The sequence below is a fragment of the Cebus imitator genome, unplaced genomic scaffold, assembly GCF_001604975.1.
Source record: "Cebus imitator isolate Cc_AM_T3 unplaced genomic scaffold, Cebus_imitator-1.0 Scaffold38, whole genome shotgun sequence".
Taxonomy (NCBI): domain Eukaryota; kingdom Metazoa; phylum Chordata; class Mammalia; order Primates; family Cebidae; genus Cebus; species Cebus imitator.
Window position 1 is genome coordinate 132,854 of NW_016107353.1, and position 10,227 is coordinate 143,080.

The following is a 10,227-nucleotide window of genomic DNA, read 5'->3' on the forward strand; positions in this document are numbered from 1 at the left end:
AAAAAAAAAAAAAAAAAAAAAAAAAAGAAAGCTGGCAACATAAACATCATTTGAAACATGAACATGTTTTTGCTTAAAATCATCAAATCACAGAAATATACATCTTAGTAGGGAACAATCCATGGAGATGATATACAATTACTCTAGATACTGAAAATATATAAAACAAAAACAGAATTCTCTCTCTCTCTCTTTCTCTCTAGTCCTTAAAAAAAAAAAAAACAATTAACAGAATTAACAAGAAATAGCATATACACAGTCATTGCTGCAGATTTTAACGCACCTCTCTTAGAAACCAATATATCAGACAAAAATACTCAAGAACATAAAGGACTTGAACAACATAATTAACCAGCCTAATCTAACAGATATATAGCACATGTAGGACATGTGTATTGTGACCATGCTAAATGAAAAATCAGTACTCACTCATTCATTCAAGAAATGTTTATTTGTCCAATATTTGCCAGATATTGTTCGAGGCTCTTGGAATCCTTTAGTCAACAATATAGACAAAGATAAAAGGAGTAAGATGAAAAGGCAGACAATAAACAATAAGATGGGAGTAAGATGGAAAGGCAGACACTGAACAGTAAGCATAATAAAGTATATGATGTGTTAGACACTGATGCAGTTTAGACAAAAAAACTAGAAAGGAGAATTGATTTAAAGAGGATTGGGTAAAGAAAGTATGGATTGTAATATAAACAGTGGGTCTGAGTAAATCTTATTGACAGGTTGAGATTTGAAGAAGCTAAAGGAGTTAGCCACAGAGATATCTGAAGGAAGAACATTTCTTCACATGTACTGTAGTGAGGTTCTCTAGCAGAGGGTACAGCTACAGCAAAGGCCATATGGTGGGAGTACTAGCACATGAAAGAAATGACAGGTGAGAGTAGCAGGAAAGAAAATCAGATAATCTGAATATAGAGCATCATAGGCCTTTGTCACTTACTATGCACAAAATGAGCAGCCATTGAAGGATTTTGAGTAGAGGAGTGATGTGATCAGACTTAAGTTTTAAAAGAATCATTCAAGCTGTTGTATTGAGATTAGACTTGAGACAAAGGTAGCAGCTGAGAGGCTATTACAGTAATCCAGGCAAGAAATGATGATAGGAGTTTGGATCACATGGTAGCAATAGAATTGCTGAAAGCTGGTAAGATTCTGGGTATGTTTGAAGGTAGAGCCAACATTTCCTGGAGGGGCTTGTGGGATGTGACAGAAAGTATGAGGAATTATAGATGATTGCAAGGTTTTTCGCCACAGCAACTGGAAGGATAGAGTTGCTGTCAAGTGACATGGGGGAGGCTACAAATGAAGCAGGTTGGGGAAGAAACTAGGAAGCCAATCTTATTTGTTTATTTATTTATTTTTTATTTCCACAGGTTTTTGGGGAACAGGTAATCTTTGGTTATATGAATAAGTTTAGTGGTGATTTCTGAGATTTTGTGCACCCATCATCTGAGCAGTGTACACTGTACCTAATGTACCTTTTATCCCTTACCCTCCTTCCACCTTTTCCCCCAAGTCCCCAAAATCCATTGTATCATTCTTTTTTTTTTTTTGAGACAGAGTCTTGTTCTGTCGCCAGGCACCAGGCTGGAGTGCAATGGTGCGATCTTGGCTCACTGCAACCTCTGCCTCCCAGGTTTAAGCAATTCTCCTGCCTCAGCCTCCCAAGTAGCTGGGACTACAGGCATGCACCACCACACCCAGCTAATTTTTGTATTTTTTTAGTAGAGACGGAGTTTCACCATGTTGGCCGGGATGGTCTCCATCTCTTGACCTTGGGATCTACCTGCCTCGGCCTCCCAAAGTGCTGGGATTACAGGCATGAGCCACTGCTCCTGGCCCATTGTATCATTCTTATGCCTTTGCATCCTCATGGCTTAGCTCCCTCTTATGAGTGAGAACATACAATGTTTGGTTTTCAATTCCTGACTTACTTCACTTAGAATAATGATCTCCAGTTCCATCCAGGTCACTGCAAATGCCATTATTTCATTCCTTTTTATGGCTGAGTAGTATCCCATGGGGTGTGTGTGTGTGTGTGTATTCATTACACAATTTCTTTATCCACTCATTGATTGATGGGCATTTGGGCTGGTTTCAAATTTTTGCAGTTGCAGATTGTGCTGTTATAATCATGCATGTGCAAATATTATTATTATTATTTTTGTATAATGACTTCTTAGGAATACAATTTTATTATTTTTTTTTTTGAATGGAGTCTCACTCTGTCACCCAGGTTGGAGTGCAGTGGCACGATCTTGGTTCACTGCAAACTCCACCTCCTGGGTTCAAGCAATTATCTTTCCTCAGCCTCCCAAATAGCTGGAATTATAGGCACCCGCCACCACACCTGGCTAATTTTTGTATTTTTAGTAGAGTCAGGGTTTCACCATTTTTGCCAGGCTGGTCTAGAACTCATGACCTCAAGTGATTAGCCCACCTTGGCCTCCCAAAGTGCTGAAATTACAGGTGTGAGCCACTGCACCTGGCCGGAATCTAATTTTAGATATGTTGGTTTGAGATATCTGTTAGATATCCAACTGGAAATTTTGGCAGTTTGGTTATACAGATCTGCCAAAATGCTGTAGAGCATTTAGATGATATTTAACAGATAACAGAAAGACAATATAGAAAAGGGAAGAGGGCCCAAGAAGTATCTGGTGTCCTCCTTTCCGGTGTGAGTGAAAAAACAAACATATGAAGAAAGAGGTAGTTATCAACAGTGTTAAATGTTGCTGATAGGTCATGTAAGAGGAAGACTAAGAACTGACCATTGGCCGGGCCCGGTGACTCACGCCTGTAATCCCAGAACTTTGGGAGGCCAAGGTGGGCGGATCACAAGGTCAAGAGATCTAGACCATCCTGGCCAGCATGGTGAAACCCCGTCTCTACTAAAATACAAAATTAAGCTGGGTGTGGTCACCCAGGTGACCAAAATTTAGCATGCATCTGTAGTCCCAGCTACTCGGGAGGCTGAGGCAGGAGAATTGCTTGAACCTGGGAGGCAGAGGTTGCAGTGAGCCAAGATCGCGCCACTGCACTCCAGCCTGGCGACAGAGTGAGACACTGTCTCAAAAAAAAAAAAAAAACAACAGAACTGACCATTGATTTTTATAACATTGTGACCTTGATAAGAGTGGTTTTGTTGGAATAGTGGGACAGAAAGCCTGATTGAAGTAATTTTAAGCCACATTGAGAAGAGAGGAATTGGAAACATTGAAAAAGTTAATTTTTTTTAGAGATAAGTTTTTCATGAAGGGGCTGGCAAGGAAATGGAGTGGCAGCTTTTGGGGAGATAGAGTCAAGAAAAGGGTGGGTGTTTTTTGTTTTTTGTTTTTGTTTTTGTTTTTGAGATGGAGTTTCACTCTTGTCGCCCAGGCTGGAGTACAATGGCGTGATCTCGGCTCACTGCAGCCTCCTAGGTTCAAGTGATTCTTCTGCCTTAGCCTCCCGAGTAGCTAGGATTACAGGTTCTCACCACCATATCTGGCTAATTTTTTGTGTTTCTAGCAGAGACAGACTTTTGCCATATTGACCACACTGGTCTCGAACTCCTGGCCTCAGGTGACCCTCCTTCCCTGGCCTCCCAAAGTGCTGGAATTAGAGGCATGAACCACCACACCTAGCTGGAAAAGGGTGTTTTTTTAAGTGGCATGTTTGCTCATGAGAATTATCTCAGTGGAGAACAACAACAAAAAGATGATGAAGGAAGAATGGAGAACTGCTCTAATGAGGTCCTTCAGTAGGGTCTAGGGCACAAGTTGAAGGATTTGACTTCAAATAGATGCATGTTAGGTTCATCAGTGGTAACAGGTGAGAAGATGGTAAATGGTGGTTAAATGTGATGATAGTCTGTGGAAGTTCTTTTCTGATTGCTTCAGTTTTCTTAGTGAAATAGAAAGCAAGACCAGCAGCCAAGGAAAAACATGAGGGAGGGAAGTGTTGGGTGTTTGATTTAAAAGGGAAAGTGGTGAAGTATTTATCTAGAAAAGTACATAGACAAGGGAAGTATCTGTGTGTACATTAGAGTCCACTGGTGGTTCAAAATAATGAATTTGAGACCAATGAGCATGGTTGTATTTTTTTTTCCAGCCACATTTAGTTGCACAGGTGCAGGTGTGGAGTAGGCAGAAAACTGGATTTAAACAAGGTTATAGTTTTGCCAAGCACTATGAAGAAAGAGAGGGAAAGTGATGATGATAATGATAACTCATGGAACGTAAGCTGAAGAGGAGAGTGAAGGGACATCAAGAGCATGAGTGACCGTGGAGATTCCGTGAGGTTGAAGGATAGTTTGGGGTCACCCTAGTGGAAAGATAGGATGTAGAGATATAGAATTGAGATTATGGAGGAGTTATAATTTTTTTGTAATGTCAACAAAAAGTTAGCTGGAGAAGAAAAGAAGACTTTTGAAAAGTATAAGCTTCCTTGTAGATACTGCATGGGTAAGGAGGTAATTATAATGAGAATTACAAAATACTTAGAGCTGAACAACAGTGAAATTACTTCACATTTGATCTTGTAGAGTAGCTAAAGAGAGAAAGCTATAACCTTAAATAAATGTTTAAGGTTAAAAAATTAGAATGAAAATAAATGAGCTAAGCTTTCAACTCAAGCTGAAAACAGAGTAAGCTCAAATTAAGTAAAATAAAGATAAAAGTAGAAATTAATGAACAGAAAACAGAATAGCAGTGTTAATACCAGAAGCTATTCTTTGAAAAGATATACAAACTTCAATAAGCCTTTTTACTTTCCAGTGTCCACCTTGACTACAGTGTTCTAAGGACCTCTCAAAGGGATCTTACATGCTCGTCTGGGGCCTGGGATGCAAACTAAAACAGACCAGAGGCAGTCATTTGGCCAACAGTAGGGAGAGGGAAATGTCTTCAAGGTCCCTTAAAGCAACACGACAGTTGAGCTGCATGCATAACCAGGGAATCTTGCTTTTTCCAGCCACTGCACCCTAAGCCTCATCAGGGAGGTGAAAATGCAGTAAACCTTTGACAAGCTGATCTAGAGAAAAACTATAGGAGTAAACAAATAATATTAGGAAGAAAAATAGAGACAAAATTAAGAAAAAATAATTCTTATATATAAATTATATAAAATATAATGTCTTATATTTAAAATATAAGACATTATTTTGGGCAACTTTATAACAATAAGCTTGAAAATTTAAGTGGACACTCTTCTGGGAAAACATAAAATATCTTAGGAAGAAATGGCAAAACAAAGGAGTCCAATAAACTTTAAAGAAATTTAATCATACTTAACCACCACCTCCCCAACCTCCTGCCAAAGACACCAAGCCTAGAGTAGTTTGGGGGATGAATTTTATCAAACTGTCAAAGAACAAGTATAATACTTGTCTTAAATAAACTGTTTCAGAGAATAAAAAGAAGGAAGCTAGAATCTACACTAGATTATCTTGGCTCCAACTTGTTTAGTAACAACAAAAAGAGGCCAAGAACTGGGGTAAGAAAGACAAAAATAAACTCTGAATACTTCCTACAAACAGCACTAGAAAGACATTTTTTGATTATACCTAGTGGCATAGGTTTTAAGGATTGGAACTTTGACTTTCTCTGTGGACCTGCTTTCTTCTTTGATTCCAGTTGTAATGTTAGGTTTTGGACATTCTTGGTGTGTATTATGGCCAACAGCATGTATTTGTAAGATAGCTAGGTCACCGACAGTCTGTGGCATAGAAAAAAATTTTGGTTTGTTTTAATATGATGCTAAGTTATATAGAGATTGAATCTCTGTGACTTTAGTAGCACACTGTTATCACCACCCAAATTAACCAGCCTAGTTACTAACATCATACAAATGGCTTAGAACCATGCCTGGGACACTCAGTTATTGGCTCTTACATGTCCTTTGTGCTCAGAACAATTTGTGGTGGTTGTCTTCCTGGAGCTTAGTTGTTTACTGTATTGCATGCTAAGCAGTAGACGCTAAGAATCTAATTAATTTGATTCTTACATTGGTCCTGTTTGCCACAAACATTGTCATGCCTCATGAACCTCACAAGTTGTATTTCTTAGAGCAGTGCATATGTAGTTCTTGTACTCTGCAACAGTGTTTGCCTCAGCATAATTGTGTTTATGTGGAATTGCATTGGCATTGCAATGTGAGAATGGCAGAGTTGACAGGACCATTAATGTGTGTACCCTGGGAATTGTTTCCCCCATCTCCATAGCTGGCTGAAGGAACTTTATTTCTGAATTATTATATGGGGATTGAAAGGTTTTTTTTTCATACATATGCACAAATTGTTTTTTACCTGCCATGAGCAAAAATAATCTGGCCAAAGAATAATACTCTTTCAAATGTGTACATATATTTGAAATCTTAGGCATAGGGAGAAACTTCTATGTTATCTTCAGAGCTACAGCCATATTTTTTAGCTAGAACCAAAGCTTAAACCTCTCCTGACAGAGCCCTAATGAAGGGGACAAGATGATCTTCAGTGGAAATGTGAAAGGCATAAAAAGGATTAGTTAGATACCTGGAGGATTCAGTTGCCACCAAAGAAAATAGTTGAGAATAAAGGAAGTGAGAGGATAAACCTAGTAGTACAATGGCATCTTTCATCTTCAACTATTTTAAAGTATTTTTACCTGAGATAAAGTGTATATAGTTGGCAAATAGACAACTAACAGATGAACAAACATTGACACTGTATATGTCAGAAGTATCTGCAAAGCAAAAAGGATGCATGCCTGTTCATTTTTGACTAGGAAGAGTCTTTCTTATACTCTTCCAGGATCTCTGATATTATTTTTAGAAAAGTAGTTGGGAGGGAGTATTTTTAGTAAACCCAGATGAACAGAGCAGCCTTTATTTCTGAATCAGCTGTAAATTCACAACTATGAAGACTAGTTGAAGTATTTAAATTTCTAGATGAATCATAAATAGATTGCTTTTCTTAGGGCCTTTTCCTTAAAACTCTGCAGTTAACTAAAAATGTGAAATATCTTAGCACCTGATGGACCATTCAGCCTCATTTATAGGTTTTAAAGAAAACTAACAAGATATTTTAAAAAATCAAGTTGATGACAATTAAAAAACTTACGCTGGCACAGTGGCTCACGCCTGTAATCCCAGCACTTTGGGAGGCTGAAGTGGGCAAATTACAAGGTCAGGAGTTCAAGAACAGTCTAGCCAATATAGTGAAACTCCATCTCTCCTAAAAATACAAAAATTAGCCAGGCATGGTGGCATGCGCCTGTAGTCCCAGCTACTCAGGAGGCTAAAGCAAGAGAATCACTTGAACCTAGAGGTGGAGGTTGTGGTGAACTGTGATCGCACTACTGCACACCAGCCTGGGCAACAGAGCAAAACTTTATCTCCATAGACTTTCTGAACCTTCTTAAAGTTATAGGTGACATTTTCAAGAAACTCATTGTTATCAAACATGTGAGCTTAAATTTAAGTATGTTGCTACCAGGTGGTATTATGTTTGCCTGGCATACAGATTATAAGCACAACTTAACTACCACAGATTCTTTGAGAACTAAATGGACTTATTTATTATAAAAGTTATTCTGAAATTCCGTACTTTTCTCCCTAAATTTTTAAAACACCTTTCTTGACGTTAAATTTCTGTACAACCGTACATATTTAAATTGTAATATCTGAAGAATTTGAGGAAACTATCTCCCCAGTTCTCCCTAACTCTTAACTATAGTCTTAACAAAAATTTCGGATAAATCATATGCTTTAAAGCTACCTATACAGTGTTTAACACTATATAGAACTCTTTTGCTACTTTTTTTTTTAATTGCATTTTAGGTTTTGGGGTACATGTGAAGAACATGCAAGATTGTTGCATAGGTACACACGTGGCAGTGTGATTTGCTGCCTTCCTCCCCATCACCTATATCTGGCATTTCTCCCCATGCCATCCCCCGCCAAACTCCCCACCCCCTGCTGTCCCTCCCCTATTTCCCTCCAACAGACCCCAGTGTGTAGTGCTCCCCTCCCTGTGTCCATGTGTGCTCATTGTTCAACACTCGCCTATGAGTGAGAACATGCGGTGTTTGATTTTCTGCTCCTGTGTCAGTTTGCTGAGAATGATGACTTCCAGGTTCATCCATGTCCCTACAAAGGACACGAACTCATCGTTTTTGATAGCTGCGTAGTATTCCATGGTGTATATGTGCCACATTTTCCCTGTCCAGTCTATCATCGATGGGCATTTGGGTTGGTTCCAGGTCTTTGCTATTGTAAACAGTGCTGCAATGAACATTTGTGTGCATGTGTCCTTATAGTAGAATGATTTATAATTCTTTGGATATATACCCAGTAATGGGATTGCTGGGTCAAATGGAATTTCTATTTCTAGGTCCTTGAGGAATCGCCACACTGTCTTCCACAATGGTTGAACTAATTTACACTCCCACCAACAGTGTAAAAGTGTTCCTATTTCTCCACATCCTCTCCAGCATCTGTTGTCTCCAGATTTTTTAATGATCGCCATTCTAACTGGTGTGAGATGGTATCTCAATGTAGTTTTGATTTGCATTTCTCTGATGACCAGTGATGATCAGCATTTTTTCATATGTTTGTTGGCCTCATATGTGTCTTCTTTTGTAAAGTATCCTTTGCCCACTTTTGAATGGGCTTGTTTTTTTCTTGTAAATCTGTTTTAGTTCTTTGTAAATTCTGGATATCAGCCCTTTGTCAGATGGGTAAACTGCAAAAGGTTTTTCCCATTCTGTTGGTTGCCGATTCACTCTAATCACTGTTTCTTTTGCCGTGCAGAAGCTGTGGAGTTCGCTTAGGTCCCATTTGTCTATTTTGGCTTTTGTTGCCAATGCTTTTGGTGTTTTGGTCATGAAGTCCTTGCCTACGCCTATGTCCTGAATGGTTTTGCCTAGATTTTCTTCTAGGGTTTTTATGGTGTTAGGTCTTCTGTTTAAGTCTTTAATCCATCTGGAGTTAATTTTAGTGTAAGGTGTCAGGAAGAGATCCAGTTTCTGCTTTCTGCACATGGCTAGCCACTTTTCCCAACACCATTTATTAAACAGGGAATCCTTTCCCCATTGCTTGTTTTTGTCAGGTTTGTCAAAGATCGGATGGTTGTAGATATGTTGTGTTGCCTCCGAGGCCTCTGTTCTGTTCCATTGGTCTATATCTCTGTTTTGGTACCATGCTGTTTTGAATACTGTAGCCTTGTAGTATAGTTTGAAGTCTGGTAGTGTGATGCCTCCTGCTTTGTTCTTTTTGCTTCCTTTTGCTACTTTTAAGCTAATCAAAAAACATGTAATATACCCTTTTAGTGCTTCTGAACAGTTTGGCATTTTTTTTTTTTTTTCTCATCAAGGTGCTATGAGCATTTGGCAGGGTAATTCTTCACTATGTGGGTCTGTTTCCAGCGTAGAAAGCATTCAGCATCCCTGATCCTGGCATTTGAAATGCCAATAGCACCTTGCAATCATTGTGACAACCAGTGTGCCCACATATTTTCAAAAGCTCTTGTAGTTAGTGTTGCCCCTTCCGCTCCCCATGAAAAACCTCTGCCCCTTCTACCTTTATTGATGTTTCTAGCCTATGTGTGAAGGTTAGAAAAAGTGTGAAAAAAAAAAAGTGTGAAGGGGGAAAAGCTATGTTTACATTTAAAAGAGGTAGGTTTCACTTCTGTTTTCCTTTGTAAGCCATTGCTAAACTTAAATTTAATTGCAAAGTACTAAGCTCCTGAACTAATTCTAGGACAGGTTTGCAGAATGATTTTCTTGCTTTTTTTTTTAAATCCAGATCATGGAAGAGAGATTTGACCTTAAGAATGATTTTCTTAAAGGGCTTTTATAATCTCTTACCCTTAAATGAGTTTCTGAGACTTAAACATTCATAACCCTAGGGCATGATTATTTAAATATATAAGAGCAAGATTGGGAACATTTTGTTGGCTAGTAAAGTTATTGTGAGCTCTATGCTGTGCAACTTGTAGATCCTGTCTTGCTTTGCCTCTCTGTTGCTGCCTTGTATTCCAAAATAGCACTATCTCCTCCCCCTACTCCCAGCAACTCACTAGAGTATGCATAAGCTGTTAGTGGATATATTTTGTTGGTCTGATTTTAGCTTTTATTGCTTGTTCACAAAAAACACGTGTCAAAGGCCTTTTATTACTCTGAAAGAATTACATGACATTTTTTTCCTCTTTTTTTTTTTTTTTTTTTTTTTTTTTTTTGAGACGGAGTTTCACTC

The 10,227-nt window shown here is 38.5% G+C and overlaps 1 protein-coding gene and 1 pseudogene across 2 annotated transcripts in view; one reads left to right on the plus strand and one right to left on the minus strand.

Annotated features, from left to right (window-relative positions):
* LOC108301984 (protein phosphatase 1 regulatory subunit 12B) overlaps nucleotides 1-10,227 on the plus strand; it is a 165,077-nt gene that overhangs the window by 120,400 nt on the left and 34,450 nt on the right. The window lies entirely within an intron of this gene.
* Nucleotides 4,894-5,008, minus strand: LOC119470733 (annotated as a pseudogene).